The following is a 25,951-nucleotide window of genomic DNA, read 5'->3' as shown; positions in this document are numbered from 1 at the left end:
CCACTCACCAGCGCTCGCTCACCCCGTTTCCGGAGGGACGTCCGAGCGCCGGGCGCGCCAGGCAGAGGGCGGCGAGGCAAGGCCGCGCCAGGCAGGGACTGGGGTCCCGGCGCGCCCGCTCCGCTCGCCGATCCCGCCCGGGTTTTGCGGCCGCCGCGCCCTCCGTCCCTCTCCCCGCCTCCTCTCCTCCCTCCTCCGCTCCCTCCCTCTGCTCCCGCGGTTGGATCAGTCTTCTGGCATTTCCTGCAGCCGGGCCGCGCCGCCAGCTGAGCCCCCGCGCGCCCGGCAAGGCCCGGCCCGGCCCGGCCCAGCTTCTCACGGTAGGAGCGCGGCGGGGGACGAGGAGGGGACGAGGAGGGACCGAGGAGGGGGCGGGGAGGAGGCCGCGGCCCAGAGGGCCGGGAGCGTCCAGCGGGCCGCCGGGGGCGGGGGGGGGGCTGCTGAGGGGGCTGGGGGAGCCCCGCGCCGGAGCCCGCAGACCCCGGGGACTGGGGCGTAGCCCGGCCGACCCCGACAGTGGCCGGAGCTGGGGAGCCCCGACCCGGGCCGTCGCTCGGGGAGCCCGGGGTGATGCGGCTACGATCCCAGACTCGGGCGGGCGGGTTGGAGCGCGGGTGGGGCCGGAGTGTGGGAAGCGGCGGGCAACCGGGCTCCCCAGTTTCGGGGCTTGAAGGAGCGGGGAGGGGAGGGAGGGTGGCTGGGTCCATCTGCGCGGAGTAGCCGGGTCTGTGTCCCCAGCTCAGCCCAGACCCAGGGGATCTTGAAGGGGCAGGGTCTGCGGGAAGGGGACCTGCCGCCTCTGGATGGGGTCTGGGATTAGCGTCTGGCCTTCCAGCGTGGGGCTTGGTCTGTGTCCACAGAGTGAGGGGCTGCGTGAGCTGAGGGGGAGGACCTCTGCTGTCACCCACCCCCCGGGCCCTCCATCTCTAGGCCACTGAGCCCCTAAGACAGGAGCCTTGGGAATTGTTCAGGGGACATGAGTCTACACGAGGGTGCCGTGCACTTGACGATTCCCGCGGGCCAAGGGAGGGTGGGACGTGGGGGTAGGGGGCTGTCAGCAGCTGGGGGGGCCAGCCACTGCCACTTGGAGCCCCCAAGCTGGGCCGTGTGCCGTCGGAAGACCCTGGAATTGGGATTCTGAATGGCTCCTGGGGGTGTGGACAGGGCCCACCACGGGGAGGTGGGCTTCTCTGCCCCCCGCTCATCCTTGGTCTGAGCCAGGCCCAGCCCAAGCAGCTGGTTGGATTTCTGCGCTTTTGCCATTTGGGGGTCCGTCTACACCAGAGATCTTTTATATGTGTGTCTGCCCGTCTGCCCGAGCCTTCAAGGTACCTTTCACAGGCCGACCCCTGTGATGTTCCCCCAGGCCAGGTCCAGAGGCAGGACCGGGCTGTCACAGCCTGGGCCGTGGGCACAGCCTTTGGGCTGGATGTGGACGCCCTTGCAGATGTGGGCGCCAGGTGGATCCGGGCCCCGGACAGCAGGAACCCTCCCCTCGAGTGGTTTGTCGGGTGGCTTTTACGCACTTTCTTGGCCGTGCGAGGCCTTGCTGCTCCTTGAACTTGACAGGCTCTGCAGGCAGCTGGCAGCCCAGGGGCGTCAGGCTTCAAGCTCCAGGTCCGCGATCCCATTGTCTGCTTGCACGCGTGTGGGGCAGGGCCCGGGGCGCCAGGAGGGTGGGCACTGAGTGTGTCTGTCTGGTCTGTCCTGCCAGCTGTGTTTAGAGATGGTGACAAAGCAGATGGGCCAGGCAAAGGCCCTCGAGTCCGGGCCTCGTCCTGGGGAGGCTGCTGTGCAGATGTGGACCCGTGGGCGGTGCTTCCTGGACGCCGGATGGAAGCCCCTCCTTCCTGGGCCCGGGGGTCAGGCTGGCCTGAGTTGGGCCGGGGATCAGCTAAGTCTCCAGAGGTTTGCTCCCGGCTCTTTTCAGAACGCCGGCTGCAGCCCCTCCCCTAGAATGGTCGTTACTGTGCTCAGAAGTTCGGGGATCAGTTTCTCTCCTGAAATCTTTCTTCCTGGAAGCTCCCTGAGCTGTGATAGTCATCTGACAAGCTGCACCTGGGGGTGGGAAGAAAGACTGCGTGACAGGCCAGTGGTTTGAAGGTTGTGGTGTGTCTTCGGCAGCTGTGTTTGGGGGACTTGCACTTTCTGATGATTCTGTGCTTAAGTCAGCGTGGGCGCGCATGCACGCGTGCGTGCATACACACACACAATGCACAGGTGGACGAGAACGCACCCAAGGTGATGGGAGCGTGCTTGCCCCCTTCCCATTCATTCAGGGGACAGGTGTGCAGCCACAGCTGGGAAGCAGAGTAGCTCACGGTTACATGGGTGAGACCTGAACCCCAGGACTGGGGACCGTTCAGGGGTGCACGGTGTGCGTCAAAAGGATCCCCGTCGTCTGGACTTGAAGGGAGGTGTCAAGTGCAGGGCCCACCGTGGGGTCCACGGATCGGATGGAACCACCTGGCGGCTCTCAGGAGGCAGAAGCCCAGGTGGGCACTGTCGGGTCGGGGGCCAGGGGTTGGGAGGCGCAGAAGGACGGTCACCAGGCGTGCCGCTCGCAGCTGTCACCAAGGAACAGAGTATTGCTGTCCGTGCCGGATTTGCCCCACGACGAGGGGCAAACCTCCTCCCCAGGACGAGGCCCGGACTCGAGGGCCTTTGCCTGGCCCATCTGCTTTGTCACCATCTCTACACACAGCTGGCAGGACAGACCAGACAGACACACTCAGTGCCCACCCTCCTGGCGCCCCGGGCCCTGCCCCACACGCGCGCAAGCAGACAATGGGATCGCGGACCTGGAGCTTGAAGCCTGACGCCCCTGAGCTGCCAGCTGCCTGCAGGTCGAGGAAGCAGAACTTACAACGGCGGATGAGCTCTCTGTGGGTTTATGGCTGGCCTTGGTGGCTCGGTAACCTGCACCAGCTCCCCAGCCGTGTGAGCAGATAAACTTCTCCAGGGATGGTAATGGTGATCGAGGACAAAGGACTTGGACTTTGGATTATGTGTCCTCTTAGCATCACAGTTGCTCCAGGCCAGGGCTCCTGTGTGCCCGTGGGTGTGAAGTTGGCATATATTGGCGTCTGTGCTGAGGGCAGTGGGCACCCGCTGTGTGGTCAGGACCTGCCCCATTGAAGGCCAGGCTTGGATGGGACTGCGTCTGGGACACGAGGTCTCTGGCTTAGAGTTCTCTGTCCGGTGAGGTAGCTGGGGAATGAGCCGTCAAGGTTAAGAAATGCTGCAGGACCGAGACGTGGGGCTGCCTGGAAGTGCCCCAGGAGTACCCAAGAAGGGAATCCCTGCACCAGCATCACACACCCTTGGGATTCAGAGAGGGAGGCTCGAGGACCATTGGGAAGGGCCTCGGAACCACCGGGCCAGGCCCCTGGGGAGGTGAGAGAATTGCCAAGGTTATCTGGGTCATCCAGCCAGTGAGAGACCGTCCCCACCACTCAGGACAGGAGCCTGGTTGGCCCGCACCAAGGGACTCACAGGGCCTTTGTCGAAAACCTCAGAGCTAGTACTTTGCTGAACTCCCAAGCCCACCTCACACCCACTCTTCTCTCCAGACTGGCCTCTGCTCCTGACTGAAGCCTCCATTCGAAGGTGCTGGGTTTCATTTTCTCAGCGCCGTGATCCATGCATTTCTGGAACCATCTCCATCCTGTATCTGTTCAGTCGAGCGGGCGGGCACTGTTGGCACCTGGGTCACCCTTCACTCATTGCCTGGATGTCTGCTCGGGGCTCTGCCCCCGAGCCTGGGCACACAGTGGGTGCTCATGGGAAGCTGTAGAATCGTCTTCGCCCGGGGATGCCCCATCCTGCATCTACCTCGGGTCTGTGGACCTCACCGGCGTTGACAGGCAGGACACCTGACCAGCCCGTGCCCTCTGTCCTAGGAGGGATGGACCCAGCTTGCCCGCCTTCCCAAGGGTCCTGCCATTTCTGGATTAGAAGTATCGTGTGCAGAGTTCACTGGGCGAATGGAGGTGGCCTGGACTGTCCGGGCCCTCCCTGGCCCTGGCTGGGATGAAGGGCTGCAGGGGGGGTGTTCAGGCCTCACAACGGAGCAGTGCTGCCCCAATCCCAATGAGAGGGATATCTCACAGGCTTAATGAGCACATCAGGAGGGGATCTGGGGCCGCCCCGTCCCACAGGCTGCTGACCCTTGTGACCAGCTGGGGGTCACTTTCTCTTGTCCAAGGCCGAGGAGGGGCGGAGACCGGGAGTAGGCAAACGCCCAGGAAGGCAGAGGGAGGGGATGGCCCAGCAGGGACGGGCCAGGCTTCTGAACCAGGAGGGAGGGAGGCCGCCCGATCCTCGGCCAACAGTGGGCAGGGGCGGTGGCTGGCTTGGCCACAGCCACCATGAACCCGTTTTCAGTGGCTTCCACTCGAGGAAAGGCAGTCCGCCAAGGGGAGGGATCACGCGGCCGTATTGATGTGCCCGCCTATTGGGGTGAATGCGGCGCAGGGGAGGTGGCTTAAAGGGCCAGGCCTGCGCGGCGGCGCAGGAGTGGGGAGGATGGGGCGGTGGGGGATTCGGTGCCCGCCTATTGGGGTGAATACGGCAGAGGCCATTAAAGGGCTGGGGGTCTCCCCGGGGTCTGTCACCGGGGCGGCGCCGAGGCTGCTAGGGCGGCTCCAGGTGGCTGTGTCCTCTCCCGCTTCCCCAGGAGGCCAGAGGGAGGGGCCGGAGGGTGAGCAGCTGGGACAGGAAGGCCGACTGCCTGCCCTGTAGGATGAACCTCATCCCCACCCACCCCACTCAGGAGTCACCCAAATCCAGCGGGATCGGGGTGGGGGGCGGGGAGTGCGCACTGTGTCTGAGGTCTGCAGACCTGAGGACCGAACGTTCTGGGTCAGAGAGACCAGGGACAGGCTTTTTGTTATTTACCGACACGTTTACCGAATGTGTTTTTATCCCTTTGCTGCTTTCAGAGACAAGAAGGGTCTCTGGACCGGGGGTGGGGCGGGCTTCATGGTCAGTCCTCAGCCGCCCTTGGGGTGACACCCAGGGGTCGGGGGCCCTTGCAGGTCCTCCCATGGACCCTGGGCTTGTGGGCTTCTCACCCCAGCCCCAGGAGACAGGGGATGGGGGGAACCCCACGCCTCCCAGTTGGAACCTAAAGGCCAGTGTGGCACCTGGCGCAGGGCTCTGAGAACGTGGTCGGGGGTGGCCGTGCACGGAGCCCCCGCCCGTTCAGGACGCCTCTGCGTCCACCTCTGCAGTGGCCCTGACCGGGGCCCTCTCCGGGTCAGCACTCAGCCAACCCAGAGTGATCGGACAGGCTCTCCTGCATAACCCTGTTCCCGAGGGGAGCCTGGATGCCCGCCGCCTCCTCTGCCGGCCCGGCCTGGGCTGAACTGAGCAGCCTGGTGCCCTGGTACAGGCCTGGGGCTGGAGGACGGCGCAGAGGCTGGCCAGGGTCTCAGGGGTTGATGGTGTCAGGGATCACGGTGGATGTGGAGGCCAGGCCAAGGAAGCGGCTCAGGGATTCTTAACCCCAAGTCCTGGGGCCAGCAGTTTCTCTACCCCCCAAAGCTCTGTTTCCCTATCTGTAATCCAGGCCCACAGCAGTCCCATGAGAAGTCATGAGACGGGTGACCATTGGCCCCGTGTTGGTACTCTGCCTCAGCTCCTTGTGGGTTAGGAACCAGACCTCCTTGTAGGCCGGAGGCCAGGGGCACGGTAGGGCCTGGGGGTGCTGGGGGTGGGGAGGGAGAGCTGGGGCTTCACATTAATGCCCAAAGATGAGCTCAGGTGGAGTGAGAACCCCACCCCCAGGACTGAGAGCTCCAGCCCCCAGCTGACCTTTAGCATGTGCCCATCTCCTGGGCGGAAACTGACCCACAGAAAGGGGCCTCGGTCCTGATGCTTTGTTCTCTGGTTTCAGAGTGAGTGCAAAACGCTCACCTGAGCCCTCTTGTCTCCCCTCCCCAAACAAAGCTGAGGTTGAGGTCCAGGGGCTCACAGGGTCCACCCAGCTTCTATTAGAGAGGCAAGGAGACCGCAGCCCAGAACACGGCAAGATCACCGTGCTGTCCTCACTGGGCCTCCGTTTCCCCGTCCGTAAGCCTCCCCGATCCCTGACATCCTGTGTTCCACATTCCTGTGTCCCCCAGACAGGTGGTGATGGGGCAGGAGCTGGGAGGGAAGGGGCGTCCAGAGCCCCAGCTCACTGCCCGAGGCCCAGGTTCTCTGGACGGCTCAGGTCCCCAGCACCTGCCCTTCCAGCTGTTTTAGCCTGAAGTTACACAGCAAGTTTTTGGTGTGTGTTTTTTTTTTTTTGAACTTTATTTTATTTATTTTTTATACAGCAGGTTCTTATTAGTTATCTATTTTATACACATCAATGTATACATGTCTATCCCGATCTCCCAATTCATCCCACCCCACCACTTCCCCCCTTGGTGTCCATACGTTTGTTCTCTACATCTGTGTGTCTGTTTCTGCCCTGCACACCGATTCATCTGTACCATTTTTCTAGGTTCCACATATATGCGTTTATTTACGATAGTTTTCTTTCTAACTTACTTCACTCTGTATGAGAGTCTCTAGCTCCATCCACGTCTCACAGCAAGTTTTATGTGGAAAAGAGTTTCCACCAATTTTTAAAAGTGTGAAAGCCACAGGAATTCTCTGGCGGTCCAGTGGTTAGGACTCCACGCTCTCACTGCTGGGGCTACAGTTCAGTCCCTTTTCGGGGAACAAAGATCCTGCAGGCCACGCAGCGCGGCCAAAAAAAAACAGGGTGAAAGCCACAAGACGGATGGTTGGAAAACTCTCCCCCTCTCCCTCGGGCACCACACATGACTTCCCGTCACCAAAGCGGCTGCCTCCTGCTGGCCCCTCACCCCTGCCTCCCTGCAGTCCGCCCACGTGGGCCACCCGGCGGCGTGAGCCCTTTGTAGAACCTGCTGCCGCTTCTGTCATCCTCCACCCCCTTCTCCTGGAGCAGAGAGAGAGCAGCCCACTTGGCAGGAGCCCTCGCCCACTCCAGCCCACCCACGCTGTTTCCGCTTTGGGCTCCTGCGACAGAGCACAGGTGGCCCCTGCTCTGAGGCCTCCATGCTGCCTCTGGACTGCAGCCGCCCCTGAAGGGCAGGACCCCTGGAAGGGCAGAACCCAAAGGGTAGGACCCCAAAGGCTGCCAGGAAGAGACCCAGCCCTTGGTCCCGGGAGGCTGGGTTAGTTTGCGTCTGCAAGAAGATGACACCTTGACTCAGAATGTAAGACTGCAGCCCCACGGTGTGATCCTGAGCGTGAGGCCGCCCGGGGACAGGGCCTGGCTGCTGGTCCATCCCAGTGGCCACTGTGGGTCATCCTTGCTGGTCAGCAGGCTGGCTCTGGAGGCCCCCAGGGAGGGGGGTAGAGGCGTTCCCCTCCGAGGGGCAGTCTCAGTGCTGGGCCTGACCATTGGGGCCCCCTCCATGCCCCGCATGCAGCCGTGCAGCGCTCTCTCCCTGGCAGTGGGCATCCACCACCAGCAACTGCAAGGCCCGTCCTGCAGGAGAACCTTCCAGCTGCCCAGAGCTGGCCAGGCTGGGCCGGCTTTTCTTCGCCTGATCAGAGGGGAGAGTTTCTCAGCCTTGGGGCAGGGCCCCGCCCTCTGCTCTGCTCTCGCAGATCGCCGGGCGCTCGCTCTGACGTGACTCAGCACCTCTGTGCCTTAGCGTGTGCTGATCCCTTGCCTGGAAAGCCCTCCCTCGGCTCCGTCTCGGGCGCTGACTCTCGGGCACAGTGGGGTCGGCGTCCAGGCTGTCGTGCAGGGAACACCAGGTGCCTGGCCAGCGCAGCCCTGGCCAGCACTTTGTCTGTGGGCCCTGCATGGGTCCACCTCACCCCTTATCTGCCCTTCTTTTTTTTTGCTAGAAAATACTATATGTAACATTTTAAAGATTTTTTTAAATTGAGGTAACATTGGTTTAAAGCAGCACGTAGTTTCGTGTGTATATATAGTGTGTACATTGTGTTTCGAGCTCTGGATACACTACCACATGCTCACCACCAAAATGGTCTCCATCCGGTCCCATAGTGTTGGTCCCCTTTACCCGCTTTGCACCCCCGCGCCCCTCCCCCCTACCAGCCACTGCTCTGTTCTCTGTATCTACTTGTTTGTTTGGGTTTGGTTTGCTTTATCGTTCATTTTGGGTTTTTTGTTTGTTGGCTTCCACACGAATGAGATCCTACAGCCTTCGTCTTTATCTGTCTGACTTGTTTCACGTAGCATAGTGCCCTCGAGGTCCGTCCTGTGTCGTCTCAGATAGGCAGGATTTCGTCTTTTCTGGTGGCTGAGTAGCATTCCGTTGTGGACACACCACTTCTTTGTCCTCTCAGCCTTCTTCTCACGGGCTGGGGCTTGGGTCTCCAGCCGGAGCCCCAGGCCAAGCCCTCGCCTCCTTCCACTTGCTGGGGAAATGTCACTTGTTTTCCTGGCAAGTCAGCGAGCTGCTGCTTCTGTTCGTTGGTTTGGGTGTTTCGTTTTCAGGCGGAGGCAGGGAGCGCGGTTAAGCCAGATGCCCGAGTCTGTAAACAGCGCCCCTGGAAAAGCGCTCCTGACCTGCCGTGGGGGCTCTGGGGCCCCCCGTCTGACCACGTGGACGCCGAGTGGCGTGGTGGTTAGAGCGTGGGCTCCGTGGGAGTCCCCCCCACTCGGACACGTCACTAGCCAGGGAGCCCTGGACAAGTCCCTTAAGCGCCAGGCCTCAGTTTTCCCGCCTGTGAAATGGGCCGGCCTCGGAGGCAGGGGGAGGATGTGCTTGAAGACCAGAGCCGGCCCCCAGAGATGCTGGCCGAGGCTCTGCCAGCAGGGAGGAACCATCTTCTTATCACTGATTAAAGCTTTGATTAATGATTAATGAGTGGGAAAGATTTACACCTAGAAACCACAGAAAAGAGTAAAACCGATCCCGCCTCATCAAGGTCCTGGTCTCTGGCTCTGCCTGCTTCAGGCTGGGAGCACAAAGTTCCGGCGCAGGACGGGCCCCTGACCGCCCTCCCCCCCGGGGGTTGCCAAGCTGACATCCCAGCGTGCTTTTGTGCTGTTGCTGTATATGGATGAATCCACAAACAAATACAGGACCCTCTGGCTCCTTGACAGATGTCGCATGACTGCCGCTCTCCCTTCACGCCCCTGCTTATTTCCCATAACTTCGGAGTCACGGAGAAGTTGCAAAAACCCGTATACGCAGCCTTTTGCAACGTCGTTTGAGCCATGCGGTTATGAGTGCCTATGCCTCGTTCACTATCCTTATTTTCTATATATAAGTCAGGACTTATTTCCACTCCTCTGTCGAAGGACTTTGGGTAGTTTCCGTCTTATCCCTGGAGCGTGTCCTGCGTTGGGTCTCCTGGGGCACGTAGACGGGTGCTTCTCTGGGATATTGGCCTGCGGTGGCGTCTCGGGGTCCCAGGGTGAGCACGTTGGCAGCCCACTGGGTGTGGCCAAGTGGCTGCCACTGATGCCCCAGCACACGTGGGGGGAGCCGGCCTTTCCCCTGCAGCAGATGGGGAAGGAGGACACCCAGGGAGCGAGAAGTCACAAAGCTCCCAGCACCGGCGTGGGGTGGGGGGCTCTTCCCAGGACCTGGCCCAGGTGGGTGGGCCGGGGCTGCGCCTCCCGGTAGGGCGGGGTCCTCGGCTCGCCGTTCTGGCTGGGGTTGAGACGACCTTTCTAAGCCGGTCCGTAGACTCTCCTGGCCTTGGGGACCCGCCTGCTGTGTCAGTCCTCTTGAATCCCACTGGACGGAGGTCTTTCTCCCCACCTCTGCCTGGGCTGCCGGCTGAACATCAACTCCCGAGGGCCCGCGGAACAAGATGTTTGCCAGGCTCTCCCAAGGGGTCGCTCAGCGACCAGCACGTTCTGTTCATTAAAAACAAGAACTATATGTAACGTGATGCCCGTAGTTGATGACTCTATTGTAGAATTGAAATTCACTAGGAGAGTAGAATTGAAATGTTCTCACCAAGAAAAAGTAAATAACGTGTGAGCTGATAGATGTGCTAATTAACTAGGTGGGAGGAAGCCTTTCTCAGTGGAACCGTGTATCAAATCAGTGTGAGGTACACTTTCAATATTTTACCGTTTTATTTGCTGATTATACCTCAATTAAGCTGGAAAAGAAATAGGCTGAACCTGAGATGGCAAGTGTCCGGGGAGGGCGGGTCTGGCTGAGGCTCTGCGGGCCCTGCCTGGAGCTGGTTAGAGCACAGAGGTGCCCAGCTTGAAACACAGCCCCACCCCCCCATGCCAAAAATGGGGCACAGATGGCGGCCAAGTCCCAGACCACGGTATTTCCACGTGGCTGTTACGCAGAAGCAGATCACTGGCGGGAGGGCCGCTGCCTGGTTGTCTGGTCTCCTGGGGCCTGGGTGCAGAGACCATTGGTGATGCTGGTGCACCAGCCCTTTGGGTGCTTGGGGCCACTCTGGTCCACAGCCACCAGCTGGAAAGTGGCCCAGGCAGGATTTGGGCCCTTCTGCCCGGCACCCATCCTGGGAGAGAAGCTTCATCTCCTCCATCCCCCAGGTATGGCCAGGGAGATGCCCCTTTTCCCAAGGGTGCTGGCTGCCGACCCATCCATCTCGGGGAAGCCTCCTTGTGTGTGTGTATAGGTCGGCCAGGGTTGCTATAGTAAACACCATAGCTGGGGCGGTTAAACAACAGACATTCATTGTCTCCAGCCCTGGAGGGTGGAATCCCAGATCCAGGCGTGGGCAGGGCTGAGTCCTCCTGAGGCCTCTCTCCTCGGCGTATAGATGGCTGTCTCCTCCCTGTGTCCTTACAAGGTTGTCCTTCTGTGTGTGTCTGTGTCCTGATCTCCTCTTTTTATTTGTTTATTTATTTATTTGGTTGCGCCGGGTCTTAGTTGCGGCTCTCTGGCTCCTTAGTTGCGGCAGGCAGGCTCCTTAGTTGTGGCGTGTGAACTCTTAGTTGCGGCATGCGTGTGGGATCTAGTCCACTGACCAGGGATCGAACCCGGGCCCCCCGCATTGGGAGCGCAGAGTCTTATCCACTGCACCACCAGGGAAGTCCCCTGACCTCCTCTTCTTATAAGGAACCCAGTCCTGTGGGATTAGGACCCACCCTAGTGACCTCATTTTACCTTAATCACCTCTTTAAAGACCCATCTCCAGAAACAGTCACATCTGAGAGACGGAGGGTTAGGCCTCCAGCAAATGAATTTGGAGGACACAATTCAGCCCTGACCGTGGGTAGTGGGGTGGCCATGACCTCGGGCGCCCAGCACAGTGGGAGGGCTCATTAACAGACTCCTGGGCTGCGATTCTATTTTTATTTCCTGTGCAGCCCACATGTTTGCAGGGAGTAGGATTTTGAGGCCATCAGAACCTTTAACACCCATAAATGTGCAGAAATGTTTTCAGATTTCACTCCCTTGGATCTCGACTGTTTTATAGCTGCCCGGGTGCCCTTGGCCAGCATTTTCAGCACGTGCACCTGGGATGGAGCCAGAGGCCCACACCACACGGTACGAGGTTCACACACACGTGGACCCGGTTGCGCTTCCCTGGGTCTGAGCTCCACCTGTGGGCAGGAAGTCCAATCAGGCGAGTCGTGGGCGTTCGTAGGGTCGGCACGCCTGTGGCCGTCAGGTCCTGCTGCCCTCTGGCCTTCCCACCTGCCAGGCCATCCTCTCCCGGCCACAGCATCCCAGGCCCGGGTCAGCTTCCCCATCACCACTGCCCGCTGTCCAGTGCAGCAGACACCCTCTGCAGTGGCCCTTGGGAAACCGAATGTGGCCTTTCCTTCGGGCCAGGTGGCCAGGGGCGCTGCGGCAGTGGGCCACCCTCTGGCGCTCCCAGACCTTCCTGTACCAGCAGCTGCGTGCAGAGTCCCGGGAGCTGGCCGGCTGTGCTCTCCTGCCCTGTTCTCTGCAGTGTTGGCGGGGGTCCCCAGGGGCCCCCTGCCCCTCCCTGTTACCAGACCTGGTGGGTGCCCTCTGGGCGCCGCGTAGGGCCTGTGGAGACCTCCACCCAGAACTCAGGAGGGGGAGCAGGTGCTCAGCTGTTGGTAGCAGATGCTGTTTCAGGAGGTGGTCCCGGGGGTGCCTACTAGGCCTGACCTTACGGGCTTCCTACTGAAGCTCCAGATGCAGCAGAAAAGGGAAGAACGGCTTCTTCCACGCCAGGTGGGTCCCTGAGGGGCTTCCCCCACGTGCGGCCACCACCAGCCCCGCTGAGCGCCCCACCAGCTCGTGCTTCCCCCGCACCCCCGCCCCGGCCACCGGAGCTGCAGGCTGGGCTGGCGGTCAGTTTTTAAACTGCGGTTTAACAAATAATGGGAGGAAGACACACAGGCAAATGACTGCCCTCCTGCCTGTTCATTATTTTTAAACTGTGTCTGCTTTTCAGTTTATTTTTAAATCTCAAAAGCACAAGGAACATGCTGTTTATCTCCGGCAAGCCTGTCCTCTCCGCCGTGACCGTTCACCACTTCCCGGCCAAGCCTGGAGCATCCCACCTCTGGCCGGGCCCCAGGTGGCCTGATGGGCAGGAATAACCCCGCAGAACCCACGGACCCCGGACACCCGCTCCTTCAGGCCATGGGGGCCTCTCCCCGACCAGGGCAGCTTACCCGGCTCAGCTGCCGGGTATCGTGGGCTTCCCCGGTGCGCAGTGGTTGAGAGTCCGCCGGCCGATGCAGGGGACACGGGTTCGTGCCCCAGTCCGGGAAGATCCCACGTGCCGTGGAGCGGCTGGGCCCGTGAGCCATGGCCGCTGAGCCTGCGCGTCCGGAGCCTGTGCTCCGCAGCGGGAGAGGCCACGATAGTGAGAGGCCCACGTACCGCAAAAAAAAAAAAAAAAAAACCTTATCGTGTTCAGGGGAAATCTTTCTATACTGCTTTACCCACGTGATGCCTTGCAGGCTTAAGGTATAAACGAGAAATAATTTAACCCTTTTCCTGGTGACTTGGGTCATTACAACGATTAATTTTTTCTAATGCTTAACATTTTGCTGAGGGCCCTTGACATGGTCTAGCTCCTTTAATCTTTAAAACCACCGTATGTGGTGAGTTGTGTTACCACCCCCAGTTCACAGGTGGGAACGCTGAGGCTCAGAGAGGTGAGGAAGCCTGCCAGAGTCACCCCCCGCCCTCACCATGGTACATGACAGGCCGGGATTAGGCCAGCTCACCTGATGACGCTGCCGTGACACCGAAGCCCTGGAGGGATGCCGCCTCGTGCGGGGCTGTTTGTCCCTGTGCTAAAAGGCCCCAGACACCTTTTCTTAAACTTCTTGTCGGAGGGGTTATCAGTTATTTCTTTCCTTAAAAAACAACTTGTTTCGGCTTCTGGTCCACCCGTATCTGGGATGGACCTGATGAAGGAGATTGTTAGAAATGCGTGCAAGCCAAGAGTGAGCAGGAGCTGAAGGAGGGCCGAGATGTGCCGGGGAGTCGTGAGCAGAACCGCAGCCGAGATGTTCTGTGATGTGACGCCTCCCTTCACCGCTGCTGAGAGACTTGCTTCTGTCCGTGTTCTGCATCTCGTTCAAAACCCAGTAGGGCTCTTCCGGGTTGTTCGCAATAACCGATGGGTACCAAGTGCCCACTGGAACCCAGAATTTCGGGGTACAGTACAGGCACCCCCTCTGTTCAAACTCAGGGCCAGCTGTGAGGTGCCTGGCAGTGCCAGCTTCGGGTGTGAAAGCAGGGCTCACAGGTGGTCCATGCCTTGCCCGCTCCGCCAGCTGGTGAGTCCAGGAGCCCCTCGCAGGTCGGACACCGGGTGCCCCAGATCAACTGAAAGGCAAAGGAAGGGAACGAGGGGGACCGCAGATTAAGAGACTTAGAAGGGGGCCTCACAGTCGGATGATGAAATCGTAAAGGTGAAGGTGAGGGTCTGGGAGGACCGGCGGCGGGGCCGTGGCCGGGACTCGTGCCGGATGGGCTCCTGGGGTGACTGGGCAGTGCTGACTTCTGACCTGGGTGGTGGTTGCAGAGTGCTTGTCTGGAGGAGCTCATGAGGCCGAACGTCTGTGTGGTTTTCTGTATTTACATTTTATTTTATAATAAATGGAGCTTAGAAAAGAAGCTGCTCTGGGTGGAGCCCTGGGAACGGGACCCGTGACAACCCAGGCCGGGTCCCTGCTCTGGGTGGAGGGACCACGGGGGCCTCCTGACCAGGAGGGGCCACTCGGAGCAGCTCCCAGCATTTTCGGAACAGCTTCCCGAGTTCCACCTCTGTGGTCCAAAACCACCTATGCTGGTATTTTAGAACATGGTTAAGTCCACCCACTTATTTTTACTTAAATAAATGTGTATCTAAGAGAAACTTTAAGCCGTTGCTGCAGTTAGAAAGGCTTCCTCCCATGTAATGAATAGCAGGTAATGTAAAAATGCAAAGTGAGCGTGAAACACCAGACTGTACCGTCGGTCGCTCTCCTCGTTTTGTCTGCAGTAGCTTTGTGCCCGAGGCTGCCCTGCTTCTGTTAAGTAGAGAGATTCGCGATGATGGAGCTGCAGTAAAGACCCAGACTTCTCTCCCTTGACACCCTCAGGAGGCTGGAAAGAGAAATGAAAAAAGAGACGCTTTCGCACTGAGACCAGTGATGACTAATGCGCCCCGGCGTCACCTGGCTGCATCCGGTGTCTGCCCACGTTTTAGAAACGCGTGACGTGCTTATTTCGGGTCTGGCTCAGGACGCAGAGGGGGCTTCGGTGGCCGATTCGAGGGGCTTTGAGAGCTGGCTTTTTCCTAGGGGTGGACAGGGTGGGACGGAGACCCTGCTGCTCGGAGACTGGGAGGTGACCTCAGCGACGGGGCCACCAGGGTGCCCGGTGCAGTGTCGCCGCGTCGCCTGGAGACCCCTCCCCAGGGATGGGCTGGCATCTGCTGAGTCGTGGGCCCTTCTCCAGGGAACACCGGCTTCCTCTGTTGGGTTCGTGCCGGGATGGTGCGCTCCCCCTCAGCCTCGCTTCTCGTGGGGGACGGACAAGGCAGGGGCTGGCGTGGACGTGCCCCAGATGGGGAACAGGGAAGAGACGCCCAGGTCAGCTTCACTCGAGGTCTGCACATCTGCTGCATGGAGCAGTGACTCTCCTGCAGTCTCAGCAGCGCCCAGGGGCACAGGGTCCCTCGGCGGCGTCCTTTCAGTGTCCACACACTCACCTTTGGTTCAGGCCAGTTTTGAACCCCTAGTGTGAGTGTCCGGGGCGGCTGTAACAAAGGACCACTCGTGGGGCAGCTTTTTCCAAAAAATATTTATTTATTTATTTGGCTGCGTCGGGTCTCTAGTTGCGGCACGCAGGATCTTCATTGCCGCGTGAAGGTCGCGCACGTGGGGCGGCTTTAAAACCACAGAAACTTGTTCTCTCCCGGTTCTGGAAGCCAGATTCTGAAATCAAGGTGTGGGCAGGTGTGCCGCTCCTTCTGAAGACTCTGAGGGAGGAAGCTTCCTGCCTCTCCCAGCTTCTGGGGAACCCGGGCGTCCCTGGACTTGTGGCCGCGTCCCTCCAGCCTCTGCCTCTGTGGTCACCTGGCCTCCTCCTGTGTCTCTGTGTCCTGTTCTCCTCTTATAAGGACACAGTCATTGGACCAGGACCCACTCTGCTCCAATGCAGCCTCATCTTCAGTCGGTCACATCTGCAGAGACCCTATTTCCAAAGAAGGTCACCTTCACAGGTCCCAGGGGTTGGGATGTCGACATACCTTTTGGGGGGCCTCATCCCACCCGCCGCACCCAGGAGTGGGTGGCCACAGTGGGCAGTGGCCAGGAGCTTGCTGGGACTCCTGGAGACATGGTGGTTAAGAGCTGGGCTCTGACTGACCGAACGGTGGGAAGGAGAGGGGATGGCACTCTGGAGACAGGGGTGACATCACGGATGTGGCCACATTGTTCTCCCAGCGACCCTGGATGCGGGGTCAGGGGGCTGCCTCATTATACAGAGGAGATCGTTTGGGCCTCCGGAGAGGCAAGGACCGCTCGGGCGCCTGGCTGAGCTGGGTGTGACTGCTGGAGAGACCTCCCCGCCAAGGGATGGGATGTGTCCTGCTTCCCCTGGGCCAGCGTTCGTCCAGTGAGCTCTCACAGCACCCACACCCGCGGGGCACAGGTCGCTGGCCCCGGCATCTGGAGGTGGGACATCGTGGTCCTTGGCCTCCTGGCTGCTGACCTGCGCCTGAGACGTGAACCCCTCCAGGTCCACAATTCCCTGTGTCCTGCTAAAGCGATCGGCCAGGCCTGGGGGCACCAGGCATGCTCACCCCCGGGCCAGGTCCTCGCTTCGCGCTCAAGGGCCCCTGGTTCCTCCCCTCCTGCGAGACTCTCAGCGGGTCCCAGGCCCTGGGGAGTGAACCGGGGGAGAGTAGCTGTGCTTGTGTCACCTGTGTTTACCTGGGAACCGAAAAACACTCTTTCAAAAGAGCCTCTTAGAAGGCAAGAAACGTGCCGGCTCCTTCCCTGGGGCCCTGGGACTCTGGTTCCTGAGGGCAACTCCTGGCTGCCTGGTTGCGGTAGGAGGTGCCCTGGGCACGCCTCTCCCTGGTCCTGCAGCCCTTTCTGCCCAGACCTGGGGCGCTGGCTCCCCGGGCCGCAGGGACCACTCGGGAGGCTGCGGTGACACGAGCGGGGGAAGCGGCAGCTGATCGGGTTCAGAGGCCTGCATCATCACGTAGGGGCGCGGGGCTGAGCGCTCAGGGTGGAAAAGGGAGACAAGGACCTCGCACAGCTGTGTACCAGCACCCGGCACTTGGGGCACCCTCGGCAGGGCCCGGTGGCCAGGCTGGCGGTGCCCCAAGCTGCCTGGAGCCTGGCCAGGGCAGTGATTGCCCGCTGACACGTCGGCGAGAGCCGGGTCGTTTCGATGATCAAAGAGGAAGAAAGGGAGCAGGGTTGGGGGCTGCCCTCACCTTGGGGGCACACGGGCGTGCGCCGGCGCGGGGGCCGAGGGCTCGAGCCACCCGACCCGCTGGCCGTCGGCTCTGGTCAGCGCCTGGCCTCACCTCTTGGTGGTGGGGTTGCCTCCTAGGAGGTCCCAGAAGACGTAAACCCGGGAGCCTGGGAGAGGCTGCGGTGGGCGCCCGACCACAGTGGGCACAAGCGTGCTGTCTGGCCGTGAACCATCCGTACAGGCTGCGCGGGCCCCGAGCCCGCTGACCGGCCGCACGGCAGCCCCGCAGGCGGGGCCGAGGAGCGGGGTCCCGGCGGCGGTGGTGGTGGGGAGGGAAGGGACGAGGGGCTTGCTGCCAGAGTTCCCTGCCCCGGCACGTGTCGCAGCGCTGTCTGGGCCGCCCGGCAGGGCAGCCTGCTGGAGAAGTGGCCTCCGAGGGGTGACCGCCCCCAGCCCAGGCCGGTGGGCGCTGAGGGCAGCACCCGGGCCCCCGCTCCCAGCCTCTGCCAGGTTCCCGGCTCGGGGCCTCTGGTGGGGTGTTGCTGATCTTGTGGGGCTGTTGTGAATCAGGGGATACGTCCTGGACAGCCGGGAGACCCACATAATCAGGCCGGAGCCTGTGAAAGGCCTAGGGCAGGGCCGGAGGGCCCCAGGCCGCTCTGCAGTGGGCGAGGCGGGGGCCCAGCTGCTGGGGGTCCACGCTCTCGGGACACTGCAGCCCACCGAGCGGCTCTTCTTCCCACTCGTTACCTGGCTGACCCCGAATCTGGATCGCCTCGTGGCTCTAACCTCCCCTGTTTCGGGGAGGGAGCACTGGCTTTCCCCGGGGTGCAGCCTCTGATCGCCTGGCTGTCACCTTTCCAGTGTCCTCAGAGGCACCTGGCTTGTTTTTAGTCTTTTAAACCCTGAGCCTTGTTTGGGGGGTGGGGTGAGGACAGGACTCTAATGTTATGTGAATTTCTTCTCTCGTTTCAAGGCTTTTATTAAATTCTCCCTTTAAGCTTTCAAGAGAGAGCTTTTGAGCCTCTCCTTTTTGCCTCTGTATCACGGAAAATGTGAAATACGCAGGCGGAGAGGACGGTGTAACAGAGGCTCCCTCGACGCCCCGCGGTCCCCAGAGCCGTCCCCCGACGGACGCAGCTGCACCTCATCTCCCTGAACTCGGGTTTAAAATAGAGCTTCGTGCTCACCTCCTGACCTTTAGCCCCCGCTTCCTCCTTCTTTTGTCGCCGGCCTTCATAACTGCCGTCAGAGCGCGTGTTCAGGGTGGAGGTGTCCCCAGGTTCCCCTCCAGGTCTGTCGGTGCGGGGTTTCCAGGGCAGGGCCCCATGGCCATCCACACAGTGCTGGGGAGCAGAAGGCAGTGGGGAAGGTTCTGGAAGGTCACACCCCGGACAGCCCCCATGACCTCGAGGAGCTCCTGGAGAGGTCAAGCCCACCCTCCCTGAAGACCCTCAGGAGAGACTCCAGGCGCTGTTTCCTCCCTGCCTGGCGGAGTCCCGGGATGGGCCTCTGGGCCGTGCGTCCCCAGCCTCCGTCTCTGCTGTGCTCCCCCACGTCCCCCCTGCCTCCTGTCTGTTCATGGCCCCTTGGAGCAGCTCTGAAGGTGGAGAGGTTACTTCCTTAGTCAGCCGAGTCTGGTTCCTGAGCGCCTAATGGATACACATCCCACTCGGTCAGATCACCCCCACCTCCATCCCCCGCCAGGAGCATCACCGTCAGTACCTGCTACTTGCTGAATGCTCCCTGGGCACTGGGGCTGCAGGGACAAGCCGGGTGCCCCACCTGGGGTACTGCTCCCAGGAATGGAGGAGATGCCGCAGCAGAGGTTCTGAGACCTGGTGCGGGGTGGGGGTGGGGGGTCGTGTGAAGGACAGGAGACGAAGAGCTAGGATGGGGGAACAGCCCAGGGGAGTGGCCCTGGGCCAGACACCGGCCCTGCCAGGTGCTAGGAGCTGAGGGCCTCTCGGTGAGGCTGGGGCGGCCGTGGGCATCTGGAGAGCAGGCTCTGGTCCACTCCGGCCTGGAGGTGGAGGGGCCGTGCAAGTGGGGGGAGTATGGGGTTGTTGGCTCCCAGAGAGGGGGTCCAGCTGGGCGAGAGGGACCCCAGGCTTCCCCACGCTCCTCCAAGGCCCTCGGGCCACCTGCCTTTGCAAGACCACGTTCCCCCGAGTTCCCCGAGTCTGGGGCAAGAGCTCCTCCCATCCCCCTGGAGGCCCGGCATCTCTTGCTTCTTCTTGTTTGCTTTCGGGCTGCTGACAGCTCTGCTGGGGGCGTGCTCCGCAGTAAAACGGGCGCGCGCTCTTCGTGGAGAGCAGACGAGACGGAGAAAGTCGTATGGACCGATGTACACACTCACGGGCTGATGGCTTCCGTCACTGCGCCCTGGAGTCGCCGAGGCACAGCCCACTCCTTGGCACATCCCTTCCGAGTCCGCAGCGTGGTCTCCGTGGCCACGTTTAGCATCCACTGCACCCACATCCCTTCGTTTACTCACCACCTACCTGTCGATGGGTATTTTCACTCCCGAAAATAGCCCTGCAGAGCAAATCCTCCCACACGTGTCTCTTGGCACAGATATTGATTATTTGGATTTCACGCCCCATAGTAAATTTCTGGAAGTCGGATTATTGGCTCAGGGGACGCTCATGCTTGACACTCTGATTCACGCTCACAAACGACCCTCCAAAGAGGCTGTGCGCCTTCCCCTCCCTCCGTCCCTCCTCAGGGCTGTGTGCTCATGGGGTGTCCGCTGGGCTGACCCATAGGGCACAAAGGAGCAGCCTGAAAGCAGGGGGCTTCCCGCCGAGCAGCAGGCCATAGTCTGTCGCCCTGGGCCGGCCTCGGTCTGTGACTGGCCCTGCCTGAGCGCTCAAGTTCGGGTCAGGTTGACCAGCAGAGGCAGGTGCTGTGCTCAGCCCTTGGGGACACAGAGTGTAAAACACATCCGACCCCGAGGGCTGCAGCCGAGCGCCCCCTCCTCCTGGGACCTCTGCCAGGATCACCTGGACCCCTCCAGACCGCTGTCCAGCCCAGCCCCTGGAGCGGGCCTGACCAGGCTGGCCAGACCTCTGCCACTGGAGAAGGAGGGGCTCGCTGAAGCTACCCCGAGGGCAGGCTGCCTGAGGCTCGGCTGCAGGACGACACCCGCCCCCACGCCCTGGGGGCCCAGCGAGTCGTACACCTGGTCACACACGCCCGGTCTGCACAGAAGCCACCTTTCCTGTGACCGCGACTCATCATTCTCACTTTGGAGCTGGGGGGAGGGCTGAGCCCGTGGAGTCCTTCTCGCTGAAAACTGAAGCCTGGGCAGGATCCCCGGGGGCAGAGCTGCGGCCTGGACCCGCCCCACCCCCTGGCCTCCCCCAGCTCCGGCCCGCCGTGCGTGCCCGTCCCCTCTCTGAGGAGCGCGGTCCTTACTCATCACTGGGCTTTGGGGGGCACTGGGGCAACAAGACCCCTCTGTCCCCAGCCGAGCCACGTCTAAACTCTCAGCTCCCCCTGCAGACCAGGGGCGCGGGGGACGCGTGAGCAGTAGAGGCACCAGGCCCCCTCGGTTTATGGGCTCCACGCCCCCGATACTCTCGTGGTCCGTGCTTCTCTGTGCCAGGCCCCGCAAAGGCCAACGCCATCCTCTCCCGGGCTGTGGAGGGACCCCAAGATCAGCCCCCTTCCCGAGGAGAAACCTACCTGCTCCCCAGCACCACGTGCTGGCGGCTCAGCGGTTCTGCCGAAGACACGTAACCCAAAGTGCAGCGGAAACCCAGGGCCCAAACCAGCCGGACGGTGGGAACCAGCCAGACGCCCTGTCCCCGGGTCCAGCAGCCATGCCCATTGGGGGCCCCGGCCACCACGTTGCTGCAGCCCAGCCCCCTCTCAGGCTGGGGTCTCCACGTATATCTTCTCTCCCCCTCCCTTGCGAGGGCCCTCAGGTCTTTAGGGACCCCTTTCCACCCTCCCACAGAGCACACTGCTCACCTCCCGGGCCTCCACCAGCTCCAGATGTCCGTCCGGGTTTCCCCGATGTAAGCGTCAGTTAGAAATGATCATCGGTTGTTCTGGGCTCTGGGGCCGACGCTGCTGGGGCTGGCGTGACCCGGGGGGGCAGCGGGCAGCCCCCTCCACTGCTCTCTAACGGGGACTCCCCAGACAGCCCCCTCAGCCCACCCGAATCATCGGGGAGCCCTGCTGGGCAGTGTGGCTTTCCTCCAGTGATGACACAAAGAAAGCACGTGATGGGCCACCGCTCATGCCAGAAGGGCCACAGGCCTGGGTTCCATTCAGACCCCGTCAGCCTCGGGCCCCCGCCCTGCCCAGGCCTCGCCTGTAAAATGATACTCGATTCTTGCTGGGTCGGAGTGGGGGGCTCGAGTCTGTGATAGCACCTTGAGAAGTCGGCCCCCGAGAACACACCCCTGGGATGCTCGGGCCCCAGGGGACACAGCCCTTCCCAGCCTCAGGGTCCCCAGCCGGTGCTGGGCCGGAGCCAGAACAGATCTTCGCGACCCTCGAGAACCCTGGTGGTCCAGTGGTTGGGATTCCGCGCTCCCAGTGCAGGGGGCCCGGGTTCGATCCCTGGTCAGGGAACTAGATCCCACGTGCCGCAACTAAGACCCGGCACAGCCAAATAAATAAATACTTAAAAAAAAAAAAAAAGGAAGCAGCAGCTGGGGGGCGGGACCAGCTTGTTGGAAGGCTCAGCATCGGGGGTGACACTAAGCTGAGTGCTGGGGCCGGTCCCAGCTCTGGAGTGGGGTGTCGGGCAGCGGGGAGGCACCGCTGGCCCAGGGACCCGGGGGACCAAAGGCAGGGATGCGTGAAGCTGCCTGGCATTTGGGACCTGGTACCGGGGCCGCCTGCACGGCAGGAGAGCTGCCACCTCCCGGGAGCTCCCCGGGGGCTCCATGGTGGAGGGGCGGGGGCGGGAGGGTCTGAGGCTTCATCCGGGGTTGGAGCCCTAGGAAGTTAGTCAAGGGGGTGACAGGGTAAAAGGTGGCTCTGCTGAGGGTGATGGGACAGTGGGAGGAGCTGATGGGTGTCGGCCTGACCCAGGTGAGCGGGAGGGGCAGGTGCAAGCGGAGGGGACAAGGGGACGAGAGCCGCTGGGACTCCTGCAGGCCGAGGGGGGCACTGCGTACCTTCCCGTGGGTGGCAAGGTGCTGTTACGCCTCATCCCCACCCCAGGTCTCTGCTGGGCTGGGTGCCCCTGAAACTCCCTGCAGTGAGTTGAATGGTGACCCCCAAAAGATATGTCGAAGTCCTAACCCCAAAAGCCGTGAATGCATCCTTACTTGGATTTAGGAATTTGCAGGGGTAGTTAAGGGAAAGGTCTTGACCGAGGTCATCCTGGATTATCTCGTGGACCTTAAATCCCGGAATTTAGGAGAAAGGGAAGGAGAGGGAGGTTTGAGACATGGACATGCAGGGGAGGCCATGGGAAGACAGAGGCAGAGACTGAGGGATGTTTCTGTAAGTCACAGAGTTCTTGGGGCCCCCAGAAGCTGGAAGAGGCAGGAGGGAGCCTCTGAGGGTGTGGCCCTGCCGACACCTTGATTTCAGACTCTGACCTCCAGAACTGGGAGAGAATCCGTTTCTGTTGTTTATAAGCTGCCCAGCGTGTGGTCCTCTGTTCCGGCCGCCCCAGGACACTGATACAGCCCCTCTCTGTGGAAACCTGTTAATTCTCTCCAAAAAGCCTCAGGACGCAGTGAAGCTGCTGCTGTCACCGGCCACCTCTACAGTCAGCAGGTGACAGGGGACACTGGCTGCTGTGACCTCTAACCTCCAGAAGGAGAAGGCCCTTCTGGGTCAGGCCCTGATGGGTGAAGCCACCAGTCCCTCTGTCTCCTTGGACTGGACTTCACTGGCTGGGGGGCAGAGGGGAGATGTCAAACCTCCTCCCCAGTCAGAAAGGACAGACTGGAGGTGGTGGCCCTGTGGTCTCAGCATGTAGGCGCCTCCCACACATCAGATGATCCAGGAGCCTGACCTCTCATGGGGCCAGAGAGGGCGCCGCCCCGGGCGCTGGGATGGGGCTGTCTCTCGAAACCAAGGGAAGGTATTTTAGGGCGAATGATGGGGCCCGGAGGGAGCGCCGAGTGGCAGGCTGGGTTCCCTGGGGCGTCCCCAAAGGCAGGCATAGACGAAGGGGCAGCAGGCTGTCTGGGCAGGTATCTGTAAAGCTCATCTTGAGCCAGAGGGACACGGCTGACCCTGAGCCAGCCTCCGAGCGGTCGCTGTGTCCCCGTCACTCGCGGGCTCATTTATAGCTGTCACTTTCTGCTCACGAGGCGCCGATGCAGTGTCACGCTTTAGAACTTGTCATTTCATGGCGTGACCAGCGTGTCAGGGGACAGACCCAGATTTAGGTCTCTGAGCTTGGAGGACAAGCCCTGCCTTCTCACCTCTCCCACGGGGCCATTTCTCAGCCCCAGGGGCCTCAGGGAGCCCTGACCTCGGGGGTCGTCGGGGGTCTCTGGACCCTTCTCCAAACCTCAGTATCTCCACTGGACAAGGCACGGTGGCGGGACTTGGGCTGGGCGGCCGCCGCTTCAGTGTCTGGAGAACGGGTCAGGTGTGCTGACTACACACCTGGTGAGAGGGCCGTGGGTCCACTCCACGGAGCTCAGGATTGGCCAGAGGCTGGCAGGGCCACTGGCCACTGTGATTATGATCAATGGAAGTGTGATAAGTCCTGCAATTTTGACTTTTTTTTAAAGAAACAGCATCCATCATCACTTCTGCATAGTGCCTTCTAGACGGCTCCTCTTAATGAATTCAGCGTGAATTCCTTTCCATGTTGAATAATATTCCGTGGCATGGATGGACCACAGTTTGGTTAGCCGTCGATCAGCTGGTGGAAGTCTGGGCTGCTTCTGCTTTTTGGACACGTGTGTGCACGCTGCTTGTGGATAGAGGTTTTCATTTCTTCCTTGTTTCTCTTTTGGTCTCTTTGTGAGCCCTTGGCATGCCCCCCCCCGCAATGTCTCGTGGTTCAGGCCGATGTCACACTGACACTTTGGCACCAGGAAGCCGGACGCCCTCAAGTGGGGTTTGCTTGGCCCCTGACGGTGGGCTGGAGGGTCCAGTGAGCAAAAGGGTCTGGAGGCAGGGCCGGGGGTCCGCAAGCTTGGTGACCACATCCCTGCTGAGATGTCAGGTCACCTTCCTGGACTGTTCCTACCGTGGCAGGACAAGGAGGGGCCCTTGGCCCGGTGCCAGTTTGGTCCTACCTGACCGGCAAGGCCCCTTTCTCTGCCAGGCGCATGACAGCTGACAGAACGGGTTTCCCCAGAAACCACCAGGGAGTGGCAGGTGGAGGCTGTGACCGGGCGCCCACAGCCTGGCTTGGGGGGTCGGGGGGCTGCCTCTACTGGTTATCCCAGAAGGGCCTGGAAGGCAGGGCTTCCATTCCCGCCCCAGCAGCTGCCCACCCAGCGGGTCAGTGCTGAGCAAAGCCTTGAGCTGGACGCTGAAGGGGTGCCAGGAGCCATGCAGGAAGACCCCGTGAGCTCCAGCCGGAAGTGCAGATAGCCCCTCCCCGAGTTAAAACCTGCGGGCTGGGCTGCAGGAGGGCCAGGGCGGCGGAACTGCGCACAGTAGGTGCTCACGGATCGGGCTGCAGGGGAAGTGGCTGGAGGAGCACGGGACGTGGGGGAGAGAAGGGCGGCCCATCCGCCCAGAGGGGTCCTGGGCTCTTGCAGGCGGCGGGGCCGGGAAAGCTGGGGACATGGCAAGGAGGCAGTGGGCTTCCCTGCCGTAGGGACCTGCAGCCCAATAAACGTTCTCTCCCTGGAGTTCCTGTTCTGGCTCTCAGGACAGTCCCGGCAGATGTGGGCAGCCCTTCCCCTGGGATTGACGCCGAGCGGGGGGTCGGGGGGCAAGCACGCCTGCCCCGGGTGAGCTGGGAGTCGAGGGGGCGGTGCCACCTGGCCACATGTCCCCGGGTGAGTCAGCTCACCCTTGGGGCCTCAGTTACTGCATCTGTAAAATGCAGAAAAGGCGGGAAAACAGAGCACTGCAATGCTTGCGGTCATTTTTGCTTCCAAGACCTAGGATCCTCCCAGCCCCTGGACAGGGTGGGAGGCCGGCAGGAGGGGAGGAGGGGCATGGTGCTTGCAGGATGTGATGCAGGGGGGCGTGCGCCCCGGGGGGAGCTGCTGCTGTGTGAGGATTGGGACCGTCCAGCAAGAGGGAGTTTTCAGTTTATGCAAGGATTCGCCCTGGACGTCAGAGAAGCTGGGCCCCCTCCTGCCCTCTCCACACACTCAAGTTATGACGAAACCCCCAGAACCCAACTCCTGGAAACCTCGGTGAGCCCTGCACCCCAGGGCTATGTAAGAATGAGCTCCAGCCCTACTGGAAACCCCACTGGCCCAGTGCTGGGTGGGAGGGTGTCGGGGGTCCATGTCCTCCCCCAGTGCAGATGCTCCTGGAGGAAGCTGGGTGCCGGCCATTCCCAGGTGAGCAGGGAGCCCGGGGTCTTCGCCTTCTGGTACTTGGGTCCTGAGAGCCACGTCCCGTCCTCGCCAGGAGCAGTCATGACAGGGGCGGTGAGTCCCACTCAGTGAGTCCCCCGGGGCTCCCCGTGAGCGGGGAACCCGCTCGTCTGAAGGCTCAAGGGGAAGCAGTTTCCCCTAAGCGAGCAGGTTGGGTGCACAGGAATGGGACCAAGGCTCTCAAGGGTCCCGAGAGACAGGTCATTCCCAGTGAGGCTCTGTTTCCCCCTCCGGCCTCGAGGAGCAGAGGGGGTGGCCCGAGGATGCTCCGCTGCATCTGGGGCAGAGAGGGGGCCCCGGCCCTGGATCTGGAGCTCGTTTCCTTCAGAGAAGAGATTCGGGGGGGAACAGTTAGGAAAGGAGGTTTCACCCTCCACTCAGACAAGGCCAGGGAGGGGTTTTGTGGAGTCCGAAGCCAGCTGGGCATTAAAGAGGAAGCAATAGAATTGCATGTTAAGCCAGGTGGCCTGGCTTCTATAGTAAGTGTTGTTTGTTTTTTTGGTAAATTTCAGACCGTCTTTTTAAATTGAAGTATAGTTGATTTACAATGTTGTGTTAGTTTCAGATGTACAGCAAAGTGATTCAGTTATACAC

At 61.3% G+C, this 25,951-nt stretch overlaps 1 protein-coding gene across 4 annotated transcripts in view; it reads left to right on the top strand.

Moving 5' to 3' along the window:
• Positions 1–219: 219 nt before the first annotated feature.
• Positions 220–25,951, top strand: part of OSBPL5 (oxysterol binding protein like 5) — a 65,357-nt gene continuing 39,625 nt past the window's right edge. The window contains exon 1 of one of the 4 annotated variants that reach the window (XM_060158251.1): positions 220–320. The gene's annotated coding sequence lies outside the window, so the exon portion shown is untranslated. Of the gene's footprint in view, positions 321–10,382; positions 10,535–25,951 lie in introns of those variants that run through there. The other 3 variants (XM_060158252.1, XM_060158250.1, XM_060158253.1) reach the window with 3 other exon arrangements.

Source organism: Lagenorhynchus albirostris, chromosome 9 (genome assembly GCF_949774975.1).
Source record: "Lagenorhynchus albirostris chromosome 9, mLagAlb1.1, whole genome shotgun sequence".
Taxonomy (NCBI): Eukaryota; Metazoa; Chordata; class Mammalia; order Artiodactyla; family Delphinidae; genus Lagenorhynchus; species Lagenorhynchus albirostris.
The sequence above is the reverse complement of the archived record's forward strand: the minus strand, read 5'-3'. Positions and strand labels throughout refer to the sequence as shown.